This window comes from Camelus bactrianus, chromosome 16 (genome assembly GCF_048773025.1).
Source record: "Camelus bactrianus isolate YW-2024 breed Bactrian camel chromosome 16, ASM4877302v1, whole genome shotgun sequence".
NCBI classification, from domain to species: domain Eukaryota; kingdom Metazoa; phylum Chordata; class Mammalia; order Artiodactyla; family Camelidae; genus Camelus; species Camelus bactrianus.
The window spans coordinates 51,199,248-51,215,205 of NC_133554.1; positions in this window are offsets into that span (position 1 = coordinate 51,199,248).

Here is a 15,958-nt window from a genome sequence, read left to right on the forward strand (position 1 = left end):
CTGCCAAATGCAGAGACACACTGAACTGCACACCTGGCCCTGGGGTTGCTCTGGCTGGCATGGGAGGTCAGCTGTTCTCATGGCTTCATTGTCGAGTGTCCCCAAATCCAGCTGGTTTCCCATTATTTTCCCTGGGACCCAAATGCTCTCCACTACCCTGGTTGTCCATGTTCAACTGCCTGTTGGCCATCTTCACAAGAATTTCCTCCATCATCTTTCTTCCTCACGGACATTTCTGCCCTGATTTTCCCCACTTAGCCCCTTTCATTCAGGATCAAAAGCCTCAAGTCTTCTTCATGCCTTCCTGTCTTTCTGCGCAGCCGCCAGAGTCTGCACAGACGCTGCTCCTAGAACTCTCTTACATCTATTCAGTCTCTTTCACTGCTGTGTCTCTAGCTCAGTAGGTTCAGACCTCAACTCATACAGCAGGATGATTACTGTTCCCCTGACTTTAACCTTTCCTCCTCTTCATCCTCGGCATTACTCCCCCCAAAACAGGTACTCACTTACCTGCAACACAACCCTTAGGTTAAAAAAAAAAAAAAAAAAAAAAAAACTTGTAACAAAAAAACTTCAGTGCTTCCACTTGGCTTGTAGGATAAATCTAATCAACTTTGCCCGACAGTATCACATGTACACATTGAGCTCCATCCTTACTCAGTATTCTTGGGAGGGGCTTTGAAATTATTCTGTACTTTTCCTCCCAGAATTCATCTTTTCTGGAATGTTCTTCCCCACACCTCTTTATCAAAGTCCCACTCTTTCCATAAAATTCAATTCACATCTGATCATATTTGAAGACCCAACAATTAATTCTATTCGGTTTAAGCGGAAATAATATTTCCTGAGAGTGTGTCATGATGAATCAGACAGGCTTCACGGAGGAAACCTCTTCATTGAAGGGAAGCAGAATGGGAGAGAGGCAGGCAGTTGTTCTCTGCATCTCGATGTGGGAGGTGAATGACTTGGATGGCATTTCCTGAATGGTGGGTGGCAGATGACCAAGGGTGGGTGGCTTGGAGACCAAAGCCTGGCTCCTTCGACTCCCAGTCCGTGTCTTTCCCCTATAGTGTAGGTGATGTGGTGGGCATGCCCGTTACGTACAGACCCACAGCTGTCAGCTGGTGTGGAATTCAAGCCTGGCCCTGCCCCTGACTAGGAATGTGAAGTTGGACATGTCACTGACTATCTCTTCTACTTCCCAGCCTGTGAAACGAGCACAACAGGTTTGTCATGAGGATGAAACAAGGTAACACAGGTAAAGTGTTTAGCAGGACACCTGTAATGACGTTAGCCCTCGATAACGTGACCAGCTGTGACCGCATCCCCATGACTGCATAAAAACTGACTCCTCCAAAGATGAGAAGAATGACCTCCCCAAACGCCAGTGGCCCAAAGGCTGAGTTCTTTTCCACGTCATGCTTGAGATTATGTCTGTCTTGACTAAGACCCACGGTGCTTTTCCCTCCTACTCTGAAATGGGTTAATGATACCTCTTGCAATCAAATAAGATTTCACAAGTCCATCAGTTGATTTTGTATTTAGCATATATTCTTGGGCAAACATAATTTCAACAGTATTTTCTTGGTGACTAACAGTGGCTTACTCCTATAACTAAAATTCTTTCTTTGCTCTGTATGCCCCTCACCAGTCTGGCCAGGCGAATTAGAGCTACAGTTCACATACACTTTAAAAAAAAAAAAATCCTGTTTCATACCACAGATGATTGCTTAGCTTGGAAAACCCACAGTTTAATTATTGGATTAACTACACTAATCAACTCCTTAAGAACCAGCTGCCCAATTGCTAAATTGTACCAACAGAGAAGAGTCACATTCAGCTTTTGGAGAAATTCTAAGTAATTCCAAGCAATTAGCTGTCAGCAGTCTAGCAATGGCTAAATACTTATTTTGGACTCCGACTCTTTGAGCCAAAAGCTCAGCTGTCATTTACTGCTATGGGATTTTGAGCAAGTTACTCTACCTTTCTGAACTGGCTTCTATCTTTTTTTTTTTTTTATCTTGTAGAATTACTGAAATGTGTAAGTGAAATGTCTAGAAGTCTCTCAGGACAGTTTCTGTAATACAAGCATGCAAAACCTAAATGTTATTATTATCATCGTCATGGTTTTTCCAAGGATGTGCTGTCTCTGACAGCAGCTACTGAATTCTGTCCTCTCTTGTAGACTTAGGAGTTCCTCCCTTTTCTTTATATTTTCCTCAAGTAAGCTAAAGAGAATTTGGCAAAGATCCAAATGTGTAAACCCCAGTCTACTGGAAGGCAGTAGAGGCCAGGATGTCCAGCAGTGGGTGGATGGTCTTAGTAGAATTTGTCCATGACAAGGAATATTAGATACAGAGCTAAATGACTTAAAAAAAAAAAAGGGAGTTAGTATATATAGTACCAAAGTGTGACACCTGTTTAGGGATGGTATTTGAACAAATACCCACTAATAAATGACTAGAATGCCCTGCCTTTTCATAAAGGGAATCTTGTGAAGTGAAGTGCATAACTCTTGGGAGTGTAGTAAGACCTGGCAAATCAGTGCCCTTCTGGGGAACATAATCGTGCTTTCTGGAGCTAGACCACAGGCACTCAATTATTCAGAGAGACTCTCTGGCACCCAGCCCATCAACCCTTGGCCGGTGCTTCACAAGTCATGGGGGTTGCCTATCAGAGCTGCTAAGAAGGGAAATGTTCTACGTCCGGCTTTAAAAGGCATAGCACGTAATGCCCTGAAGTCCTTCCAACCATCCTCTGGTCTTGCCTTTGCTTTAATTACATAGGGATACAGAATTCACAGTGCTTTCTCTGTGTATTTGCATATGAAACTTCTCCTAATTCACATGTGTTTTTTTTTGTAAATTGTATTTCTATAGAACTGTATCTGTTGTACTAAAAAATAATGGATTTAGAAATATGACCTTGCAGGGAAAATAATCATTATCACTTTATGTGCATATTTTTGATCCATGAAGCTCTTGCACACGAGTTCACTTGATCCTTATAATCATCTTTGCTATCTGAGAGGTTTTTTGACAAAACCGTGCAGCCAGTAAATAGCACACCAAGGATGGAATACAGGACTTACGACTCTAAATTCACTCTGCTTCATGACATCTCCTTCTCCCTAAGCCACTTATAGAACTGTAAATTTAAAAGAGATCCTTAATATGTAATAGGGTATTTTTCTTTTACTTAACTACACAATGATTTTGAACAGAGCATGTGCCAGTTTCAACCATCTCCCCGTCTTCTGAATTTCCATGCTCTCCGCTACCTTCCAACCTCATCCCATTCACTTCTCCACCCCCTTTTCAGGAGGTCAAATTACTGGAAACCTCATTGTATAGGAAAGAGCCTTGCAGTGCTTAATAAAATTCAGGCATCTAGGACTTTATCCCCACAAGTTTGTGATCCACACAGTCCAGGACCACATCCTGAGGACCCTGGCAATCAAACCCAATGCCAATAACTACTACTCTCAATCTTTGCCTCCAGGTACATTCCTAAGCCAGCTTTTTCAGTGCCACCACCACTCTTGACTAGCTATGTTCCTGACCTTCAACAACACAGGCATCTAAACCTACATCCCCCTCTTCTTCATCCCACCTCCTGCCCTCCTCTTTATTTCTACTCTCATGTAAAATGAAATGCTTCCCAAGTGTTCACTCCCAAGAACGATAAATCCAAACTCCACCTACTGCAGGGAAACTCTATCAGGCCAGTGTCTTAGATTATGAATTATAGTTGATTTGCGATTGGTTTCAGAGTCCCTTCCCCCAGGAGCTGATCCCTTCTGTCCCTGGGGCTTCACCAGTTCCCCTTTAGGGTGATGATTCTCTAGAGGTTCTTTGTAGGCTTTCTGGGGGAAGATCCATGGACTGTACAACCTTTAACGGAAACTGCGCCCTACTCAGTGATGCTTGAAATTGCCGGCCTTGATTCTTGGATCACCCCCAATCCTGGTTACAAAGTGTCCCAAACCAGAGATCGCCACGGATGAGAGTGTTAGACCTTAATGTTTTCAAAAGGGGGACAAAGTGTCCTTTGGAGTCTCCTCCATGACTATTCGTTAGTCATTCAGCTCAGATCATAGGTCCTTTATCTGTGTGTTCTGCCGGGTCCTAATTAAAAATGTTGAATATGCATCTAATGAACTGAGATGACTGGTGCTCCACCTGCAGGTTGTGTCTCATGTAATTGCCAAGCTGTGGTCGGTCGGAAGAGGACAGCAGCATTGCATCTGCCCCGCCCTGAGGGATTTAGGGGCAGATGACTGTAGACCTGATGTTAGGACAGCCCAGCATGGGCTGTGGACATCTCCCTGCCAGCTGAATCACAACCACGTCCTAGCCTGGCATAGTGACTTGGTGATTTGACTAGATTTCTGCTTTCATATCCCAGCCAGCTGCCCACTGGAACTAGTTTGGACCATACCAATGATACCTGTTGACTGGGATGGGAGATGCTGTACTTCTGACTTTGGCTCCAACCTACAGATTAGAATCCCACTTTTAGTGTCCCACAAATCAAATGTGACTTCATAGACCAACCTGTACCAGGCAGGAGGCCTCCACATCCCTCCTTTAGACACACCATATGTTATTGAGTCTGGGGTCATGCTTTGACTCAGGTGAGCCTCCTTGAATCCTTACCCCCTCCCAGCTTTCCCCTCTTTCCAAGTACCTAAATTAGCTAGAATCTCACCTAGTTACAATGAATCTTGAGAGAAGTTATTCATCTTTCACCTACATCACCAGTAGACACCATCAACATTTTTCCAAAGATAGTCATCTAACTGGAGTCTGATCACTTTCTGAGAGCAACAGTGGGTTGAGGGCTTGGCCCAGGCTCGTGTTCCAAGAGCTAGAGTGGGAATGGACACTTGACTGGCTGATCAGGGCCAAGAAATAGGGAGCAAAGAGCAAGTTAACATATGGCCCAAGAGTATGGGTAAACTGAAAAAGAGGGCAAGTCTGCATCCTCTAGCGAGGAGGAGAGGAGTTAGTGCAAGGCCAGAATGGCACCTAAAACATGGTTGGCTAAAACAAAAATTGACTTGCAACCTGTGGGTGAATGGGTGGGTTTAGAATAGTGAATTTTAAAGACAGAGCAGAAAATTTCCAGGAAGCTATCAAAGCATACAGGGTGTCAGCCTTTTATGGAATGCTTACTCCTGAGCCCATGATCTAGGAAGCAAAATCCAAACACATGACCAGCCTGAAGAATTCTGGATTAATCTACTCTCAAAGAAGCAGCCAATCATTCCAGAGTTTTTTTTTTTTTTTTTTTTTTTGGTTTTTTTTTTTTTGATTACTTGCCCAAACCAATTAATATATTTCAGCTGAGCAAACCACACCACTAGCGAGGGTACTTGGAAGAGATCACTGAAATGATACAGTCTGGACTTTTTGAGGAAAGAATTTCAATGACTGATTAAGCTCTGGCCCTTCCATCTTCTGGTACTTTGGTAATGCTATACCTGGTAATTTCAATTTAATTTTGTTGTGAAGATAACTAGATATTCTGGTTTTCTCCTGCATTTAAGTCAAATACCTTTAACGCATTTGGACAAGTTATTGTCTATGAGTATTGCCTCCTTGTGATTTGGAAAAATAAGCCAACGACTAGCAAAGAATTAAAAATCTAGGGGCCATTCATCTCAAGAGAGACTTTGCATAAGCAGTTCCCTTTTTTGCCTTCCTGTCCCCAAAGAGATTTCAGCATGAGGAGTTAGGGAGTAGCTGCTGGTCTGCGTGTGGTTCAGTTGCTTTGTTTTGACAACTTCTAACTACACTGTGTTAACTTCTTCACAGCTGTGCGAACCATCAGAATTTTACTAGTGAAAGCTACTTCGGGCTCCGTCACCTAAATGGTCCTTTATTTTGTTCAGAAATGCTTAATATTGATCACTGTAATTTCTTGGGGGTATTTTTAAATAGTTGTGTCTCACTTCACCAAGTAAAACCCGAGGGAAAAGGCATCGACAGTATTACACTCATGTACTCTTGTCTCTGATTCTTCTAAGAAAAACAGCAAGGGCAAAAACAACAGCAAAATAAAGAACGTGGAGAACAACAAAGATACTCAGGACAGTGAATATAAGGGTTTCCTCTTGCTGCCACAAACTGCCGCAAATCTAATGGCTTAAAATGACAAAATCTATCGTCTTCCTGTTCTGGAGTTCAGAAGTCAAAAAAATGGATATTTGGGGCTAAAATCAGACACTATGGAGATGCATTTCTTCTGGAGATTTTAGAGGAGAATCTGTTTCCTTGCCTTAGCCAGCTCTGGTGGCTCCGCACATTCCTTGGCTTGTGGTCCCTTCATCCCTCTTCAGAGGACAACTTCTGCTTCCATCTTCACATCTCCTCTCTGCTTTTGACCTTCCTGTCTCCCTCTTATCCTTATAAAGTAAGGGTAAGATTCTCTGGTGACTATCTACCCAGATATTCCAGGAAGATATCAAGACCTCCGTGTCTGTAACTTAATCACATTTGCAAAGTGTCTTTTACCATGTCAGGTAACATATTCACAGGTTCTTGGCATTAGAATGTGGGTATCTCTGAGGGGCTATTTTTCAGTCCACTACAGTGAGATTTTATCCTGTAAACTAGGTTTGATAATACAGTTGACTTTTATAAGATTCCCTATTCCACTTTTAATTCCTTTGAAACCCAGACTACTTTATAAAGTAGATCTGCCAGAAATAGCACCTGGACCTTGATGGGGCTCAGTGTTCAGTATATACCGAACCATTCTTTTTCCATTAAAATATGGAATGTGTCAGATATTAGGGTCTTTGTACCACAGTGTTACCTTCGCGTGGAATGTCCTTCCTGCTTCCCAAATTGTTAAATTTCTAAGCAGTCTTCAAATTGCAGATTAACAGTTACTCTTTAATGTTGTCCACTCTGCCTCCCCTCTTTTCCCCAGAAAGAGAAGTTCAGTGATTGTCAGAGCACTCTGGCAACCTCCCCACGTAATACTCAGATGTGAAAACCCAATTACAATTACACATGACTGCCTGTACCCAGTTACAGCAGGATTCATCATCGTGTCCTCAGCAATGTACAAAAGTCCTTTTCTTCTTACAAAGTGATGGGCACAAAATGTATTCAATATTTTTCACTATCCTTAACTCCATTCCAGTTTTAGATAATTTTCCATTACTATTTTTCTTGATTGAGTTTTACTGGAATATTACCATTTTTGTAAGTTAAAAGTAATAAAAATATTTTTCAAAAATCTATTCAAACTGAGTTAGCTTTTGAGGTTTCCATTCTTTCCATGAAGTTCATTGTTTAAGACTTGAATGAGATTAAATATAATGCATATGTAGCATTAAAATCCAGGAGGACTGTTCATAGTATAACTGTAATGATAATAAATCATACTGTAGAACAAATATTCTCCACTCTACAACAAATATTCTCCACTCTACAATCTATAACTTTAAGGAAGAACCTCAAGAACTTGGGGGGCAGATGATTCTAGATACAAGTGATTCTTGGATGAACATTCTTTCAAATTAACTGCTGTTTATCATGGTTCCCCTCAGAGAAGAACCTGTGTCAGATGAATTCAAATGATGCCTTTGCACTCCATCCATGAGCCTCTCCCATCCCTTGTGTCATCCTTTCCCTCAACCTTGGGTGGTAGTGAGAGCAATGGTGTCAATCTCAGGAATGTGTTGAGGGAAACTCTTCTACACGTAGCCATGTAGGATTTTGAAAACTTAAGAATCCAGGGTTTTGTTTTGGGCCATGTCAACATGTTCCCATATAAGCGTGGGGCCATGATAATGGTCTTTAAAAGAATCATGTATCCCTTCTCAAATGTTCTTGTTTGTTTAGCCCAGATCTGCCACAGAGCAAGACATACGGGGAGTACTCAAAGTGCTTTGCGAGTGTTCATAAATGGCATGCTTGAATTGCTGCAAATCATTTGGCATTATAGGGCCCCAAGAGACACAAGATGGCAGGATGAGAGGGGATTGTGGCAAGGCATGAGCTAAAGAGAGAGCGGAACCAGTTGACAAAAGTGCCTTGGATTCCGTCTTTCAGGACTGATACTCTGAGAGCAATTATATATTGGAAGGGGTTTGTAAGCAAGGAATCTCATTGATCAAAGTCTGCGTTTATTAAAAAGGCCACTCTAATGGCAATGCAGTGAATAAATCTGAGGATGAAAAGAATGGCTATGAAGCCTTCATTGGGGAAGCCATCGCAAAAACCCCCAAAACTGCAAACATGCCATATTCAAACCTAATTTTTTAGAATACGAGGTAGTGGGGTCAGGTTCATTCATTATCTAATTATTCCACAGGGTCTCCTGCCTGCCTAGGACCTTGCTAACATGAATCCTCAGTAGGTTGGACCCCAGTGCAGAGCTGTGCAAGGCGTCAGTAGCAATGCGTGTACAGGCTGCGTATGTGTTGGTGAAGGAGGTGTATGTGCGTGCTTGTGTGTGAGTGTTTCTGCGTGAGGAGAGGTTCACCTGAGGCAAGAGGAGGAAATGATACTGGGGGTCAGTGTTAAATTCTTCCCATTTTAACGCTGACTGAAAATTCACACAACTGTGTGTAAGTGTACTCCAAGTACAACCTGATTGTAACTCTTGTAGAAAACTGATTTTTTTCCTAACAGCTTTAAACCTGATTATACTTTCCTCTTGAAAAATCATTGTTTAATCCATTAGGAATAATAAACTGCATTAAAGTCTATTGGGCCTGTTGAATACAACATTAAAATCTATTGGGCCCCTTAAATACAGACGCTATTCATTACCTATTACAAAGGAGGTAAGCCGTTTCAATATGAATCATGTAACGTGAATTGAGTGGGCACACGAGTCAATATTTAGCATCATGGGCAAGCAAGAAGAACTAAAGACTTCTCTGAATATCTGGCGGAGGACAGGATCATATGGAGGTGCTCTATCCAAGGGAAATACTGATTGGTTTAAATGTGTCCTCTTACAGAGAGAGCCATGCTGATTTTCAGGAATGTAGACTCAAGCTGTTCAGACAGCCATTCATGCTTGTGTGTTGTTGGTGGTTCAACTGTAGTTCAGTGTTCCAGGGAACAGCCAGACCCGTATTGTATCATCAGTGATCATCCTGCTTTTTAAAAAAAATCTATCTACATGTACCAGAGATGTATTAATAAAGAACCTGCCATAGCTGAGTCTTCCATCCGCAAGAGCGGAGTGAGGTGTGGGTGGTGCCGGATGCAGGGAGCTGAGCCGTACGTTGTTTGTAATGACAGCCATCCTTGCAATGCTTCAGTTAAAGGGGGATAATGGGAGATCTCGCTCTGCGTACATTTCAATTTGCATTTAGTCCAAGTCATTCACATTACAGTGTGACACAAAATCCACCTTGCTGGAAAATTTGGAAAACAATCAACCTTTCTCTACGTAATGACTCGCCATCAAAACTCCCACTTTTCTTAGTGTTACCTAAGTTGCCTGGTCAGGGGTGAAAACACTTCTTCCTATTAATGTGAGTCTCCCCAGCTGGATGAAAAAAATGGATCTAGTGGGTGAAGAAAATGAGAATTTCATGGCAGTTCTGTAAAGAGTTTTTGAAGGTTAAATGACCAGAGTATAATATAATTAAATCCATGTATTTGTTGAAATTGCTTAATAACAAGAGTGGAATTAAGTGGACAGAAACATTTTCATTTAAAAAAAATAATAAATTCCAAGATCAGGTCTTGCCCAGCAGTTCCTCCTGCTCATCTGTAATTTCCTGGTTGTAAAGCTGCCTGTGACTGTCAAATGCCTCTTTAGTTCATGATCACATGGCAGCTGATGGTGGTTTAAAATCATAACCGACTCTGCTTAATTTTTACCCAAACACTCTTTGTGAAAGCCAAGAGGGAGAGAACCGTCTGAGAGAGATACCTGATGACCCACAACACAGAGATGGTATTTGGTCAGCTGTAATAGCAGCTCAAAAATATTTAAGTGAGAAATGTGGCCTGCATTCCCAGGGCCATGTGCCAGGAGGAGGTCAGAGCCCTGAAGCAAACCCGGGTCTGTCTCTTCTTCTAGGAAGTTCATGTTCTCCCCGTTAACTGGGAAAGAAGGGAGGCAGAGACTTCTATTCTGAGGTCCTTGCTTTTTTTCCCTGCTCCATCCCCTTTCATAGACATCAATTCATTGACTACCTTCCAGTGTTTGTTTTGTTTCCTGAAAAATGGGGATTGTTTTTGCAGTGCTTCTCTAAGTTCTGTAAAACTGCTTCTCTCAATCCCATGAATTTAACCTGGTTCAGCCTTGAGTTGGGCTTCTGATCCAGGTCAGCGAGCTTTGGTTCTTTGGGAATGGCAAAAGAACTGACATAACACCTAGGAGTTTGGCTCGTGGTGTAGAAACTTTGTACTGATTGGAGCTTAAAGGACACCGAAGTTCTTAATCACGGTCAGGTGTTTAGTCTAAAGCTACCACTGCTCCGATAACAAGGCAGCATCAGGGGACCCGCATCACCACTCATCTGTGCCAGGTTACAGCTCAAGTAGAATTAAGACCACGCCCTGGATTCCCGGAAATAATGGAGGAGGGCTAGCTTGCCTTGTGCCTGACCTGCATGCAAAGGAGAGAGAATTAGCTTCCCTATTACTTCCATTCTCCAATTTCCTGTAAGAGAACCTCTTGCAGTGGAAACTTCAGAGGATTTAGTCATATTGGAAGTGATCCTAATAATGTTCTAAGAATCTATGGCACTAGGCACTACGTAGACCCAACCTCTTTTCAGTTCGTCTTTCTTCGTTTAACTTCCTTTTCTTGTTCCTTCACGTGGACACCTTTTACGTTTCCAGTTGCTCTCTCAAAGCATACAGCAAGGAAAGCGACAAGAACAAAGAACCAGAAAAAGACAAGCAGACCGGCACGTGTACGTATTTTTTTTATCTACATCACTGTTGACAATATCACAGTACTTTATGTAACAAGTGGAAGGCTCTGGTTGGTATTCAAGATAATTTCTAGTCCTTGGGGTTAGTAACGCTAAATCATAGTCATTTCCTTTCAGTAATGATCATTGAATAACTTTACAAAAAGATTTCTAATGGAGGAAGATGACAGGAAGTGAATCTTCTGCCATCTCAGGCGGCTAAGATGCCAACAATGTTCGCCTGCTCTTAGAAATGACATGCTGATATAATTGTTAGAGACTTTACAGGAAAATCCAGGCTGACATCTCCTAAACTAATTGACACGTTGCTTACTCTGTAAAAGATAAAGCATAAAAGGGAAGGCAGGCAAGTACAGAGACTTTTTCTTGGTTTACTGTTTACAGTGAATTACTTCTTCAGCACATTGACACATGTAACTGACTATGCTCAATAAAAAAAAATACAGTGAATTAACTATTCAACTGACTAGTGAACATTTAAAATCTCCTCTTTTTAAAACACGTTAATCAAATTCAATATGCCACTCTGTGACAAATGATAAAATCAGGACACAAGTTTAGATGAAAAAAAATGTCTCTTTTTACTGAAAGAAGTGGGCTAGGAAATAGAATTTTGATGCTGAAATTCGGGCCTGCTCTTGGTGAACTTAAAAGACATCCCAGTCCTCTTGGATTGTTGTATCCGGAAGCCCTCTGCATCCACGGACGTCCAGGTATACGACCTATATATATATTCTACCTGAAATGCCTAACATTCATAAGAATGACATAAGGCCATAGATCAGAACTGGCAAATCACAGCTCACATCTGGCCTACTGCCTGTCTTTGTAAAGTTTGCCTGGAAAGCTGTGGCCATTTGTTTAGGATATTGTCTGTGGCTGCTTTCGTACCGGAGTGGCGGAGTTGAACAGTTGGGACCAAGACTGTACCACCTGGAAGGCCTGAAAGGGTCCTCGTCTACCACGCTGCAGAAGGCGTCTGCCGACCCCTGTGCAGAGGAGTTGCTCTCGCAGCCACGTATTCACAATCCCTCCTCTCCTTGGGTGCAGAGATGACTTTAAGAACCCCTACAGCTGTTTGTGTCCGTGAGGCAGGCAGATACATTGGCTATCAACATGCCACTTAGTCGGCATAACATAAATGAGTCGATTTTCACAGAGTTTATTTCTTCTCGCCATCAATATTTCACGTAGTCATGCTGTTGCACGCAGCTCATGATTGAGAGTGTAATTTGTTGCCTATAGAGTCATCAGCTTATTTTAGAATGAGCGACTCAAATTACATATCTATCCTGAGAGCTGGGATTTATGTATTTATGCCAGCAGTATGTTGCTGTTGTTGTTGTGTTTAATGAGCCAGCAGAGCATCCTGGGAAACTTCAGATCATAGCTCATAATGATCCAAAGCAGAGGTCCCATGTTCCTAAAGTCAGGACCTCTTGCCGCTGGTTTCCAGACACAGCATGGCACCCCAGGGCCAGCAAAACTGGGTAGCTTTTGACACTGCTTTAGACTTCTAGATCTATCCAGGGAAAATTCTTTCTCCGCAATTCTGTCATGGTGAATATTATTTGAACCTGCCAAGCCTTATTATACACATACAATTAAGCAATTACCGATTTCCACCTGCTCCACTCCAAGTCTGAGCAGGGTTGTTTAAACAACAGAGTATGAAACTGTCATTAACACTGAAGGAACAGTAAACACAGAGATGAGAGGTGATTTGAGGTGCCAGTAAGGATGATCGCTCTGCTATAGTTGAGTTTTGTTTCTAATAACTTATAAACACATTCACAGACATCATCTCATGTAGTTCTCACCGTGACTCTGCATAGAGCAGAGAGAACCATCTGTGGGACCAGTTTATTGGGGAGTAGTCACCAGCACTTCAAAGTGAAATTATGAAGTCAAAATCCTATAGAGAAAATTCACAGCTCATAGGCAGAATCAGATTTTCAGTTCAGTTTGCAGAACCATGTGGTGAAATGATTGCTCGAAATTATATAGCTAGGAAGTGGCTCCGTTGGAATTGGAACCCAGGTGATAAGGCTTCAGAGCATATGCAGTTAACTTCTATACTTCCTCAAAGTAACACACATTTATTGAGCAGTTACTGATTATTCACATTAAACACACAGCCCCCGTTTTCATTCCTGCTCCATGCCAGATGCTGCAGAAAAGGCACTGAAGATAGAGCAGTAAGCATGGTGTAACCAGATGCATGTGTATGTAATCAGTTCTCACCTACTGCCATCCTGGTGGCTCTCTTGAAAAAAAACAGGGTGCTCCCCACCGTATAGCGGGAAGTCGTGGCATCTGTCAGAGGAAGCGAATGTTCAGGTGTGTCTTCAAGGATGAGTTGGAACTTCATGGCAGGCTGGGAGGAGGGAGGTGCACGGATGCAAAAAGAACATTCCAGGCAGGGGAATTGGGAAGTGGGAACACACTTGACATAAATAAATAATCATGGAAAATACACATTCTCCCTGAATTCAAACTCTACTGAACACTCTCTCCCTGGTTTGTTGTTTTATTATTAGTATGTATATATTTTTATTGAAGTATAGTCAGTTTATAATGTGTCAATTTCCGGTGTACAGCATAATGCTTCAGTCATATGTGAACATCCATATATTCATTTTCATATTCTTTTTCATCATAAATCACTATAAGATATTGAATATAGTTCCCTGTGCTATACAGTATAAACTTGTTTACCTATTTTATATATATTAGTATCTGCAAATCTTGAACTCCGTATTTATCCCTTCCCATCTCATTTCCCCCCACTGGTAACCATAAGTTTGTTATCTATGTGAGTTCTCCCTGGTTCTTGATAGACATCCTTCCTCTGCCCTTTCTCCTCCTCATTTATTTCCTTCCCCTCTGCCTACTTGCAATTTCTTTTGCAGGTTCCTTTTCCTCTGCTCATTTCTTGATGTTGCTGATCCTCAAGGTACCTGTCCTTGGACCTCCTGGTTCCTCACTTTAATCCTCAGAAGGCATCATTTGCTCCATGGATTTAGTTACTATCTCTACATGAATAAGAACCAACTCTTTATATCCAGCTCACAATTCTATCCTGATCGCCAGCCCTGTATATTTGGACTGACTACTATTGGATCTGTCTCCTTCCAAGTCTTCCAGGTATCTCAACCTCTCCCCGCCCCCAAAGACGGCATTATTACTCCCCTCCGAAACTGCTCTTCATTGCTCTGTATAAACTAGAAACCTGAGCAGGATTCTTTGCAACTCCTTTCCTAATAAAACACTTCCCCTCTTAATGCATTTCTGTTAATTCCGCTTCCCAAGCTCCGCACATGGGACACTTTCTACCCCCGTTGCCACCAGCTTGTGGTGCAACTGTGATAGCTAAGTCGCTAACTGCCGTGCCCCTTGCCAACCTTGCAGGACACCTGGTCCTGTCCAAAACATCCGTGAGATACTCGGTCCATTCCAAAAGGTCCTTGAAATCTGATCCCATCCAAAATGTTCATAGATACATTTGGTCCATGCCACATGGGGTTGGACAAGACCAAATACCAAGGACCTTTGGGTGTGGACCGAACGTCTTATGGATGGGACCAAATGTCTGCTAACCCTTGCTAATCCATTTCCCACACCAGTCAGAATAATCTTCCAAGAATGCAGATCTGATTATGTCACTCCATGTGAACACTTCCATTGCTCTTGGGATAAGATGGGGAGGCACCGTCTTCCATTCTCGAGCTCCTACCTGCTGCCACATCAGCCCCGTTTCTCATCACTCCTACATTTCATATATTCTCAACTACTGATCACGTAACCTCCACATCTATTCTTTCCATTCCACTTCTCTTGACTATCTCCTACCCATCCTCCATGTCTTGGACTTGACCTCAGGATGCCTTTTATTGCTCTGTATCTTTAGTAGGTCAGATGACTCTCTTACGGCTTCCTAGCCCTGTAGTCCCCTCAACACTGCACTCATTACTTTTGATGATATTGCTTATTTATTCATGAATACAGGACACATCTCTCTCTAGCATATTGTAGTAATCTCCTCTACCATAGCCCCTACCATATAGTGACGGTATGATAAACAGCTGTTGATTTGTATAAATGATGTTATACCTTCAAGTCATACCTGTAGCATCATAGAATAATAGTTCTTGGATGAAAGAAAAGTTTGAATCTTGGGTTTGTCACTAATTTTCTTTATTAGTTTTGATGAATTAGCTTCTCTGAACCTCAAATTTAATCTGTAACATAATTGTGATATCCAACTCATAAGGTTGTTAATGAGAATTTAAAATGTCTATGAAGAAATGGGTGTGTTTAAGTGCTCAAAAAAATGGGAGTTTTCAGCCGATTAATTTAGTGTCTTAAAAAGTGGAACTTTCATCCGATGCCCGAGTTCAGAGAATACTGGTGTGATCTGGCAGGACATCCTCCTCTTCTGGCTAAATAATTTCTTTTCTTCGCTGAGGAGAGGTAGGTTTATTGATTTGCTTGCTTGATTGAATGGAGGTCCTGGGTATTGAACCCAGCACCTCATGCATGCTAAGCATGCATTCTCCCACTGAGCTATACTCTCCTCTCTAATTTCTTTTAATTTTTAATTTGATTTTAAATTTAAATTTAAATTTAAATTTTGATTTTCTGTAGTCCTGTACCAGCTCCCAAAGGCAATCCACTGACAAGGAGTCACATTGGGTACCATTTTGTCATCCTTATGTAGAACTTACTTTGTTCACAGTAAGTCCCGTTTGTGGCTTCATCACTATCTTAGTTTCCTATTGCCTCTTAACAAATTGCCATCAACTTGATGTTTCAAACAAACTTAATACTTTATCGTTCTAGAGGTCAGAAGTCTGAGGTCAGTCTCATTGGCCAGCCTTTAGACGCTAGAAGGCTCATGGTTCCATTCTGACTTCAAAGTCAGCAATGGCCTAACCAGACTTCCTCGTACTCCCTCTCTCCGACACTGACCCTTCTGCTTCTTTCTTCCACATGAAAGGAACTTGGTGATGCTGTTAGGCTTATCTGGACCAT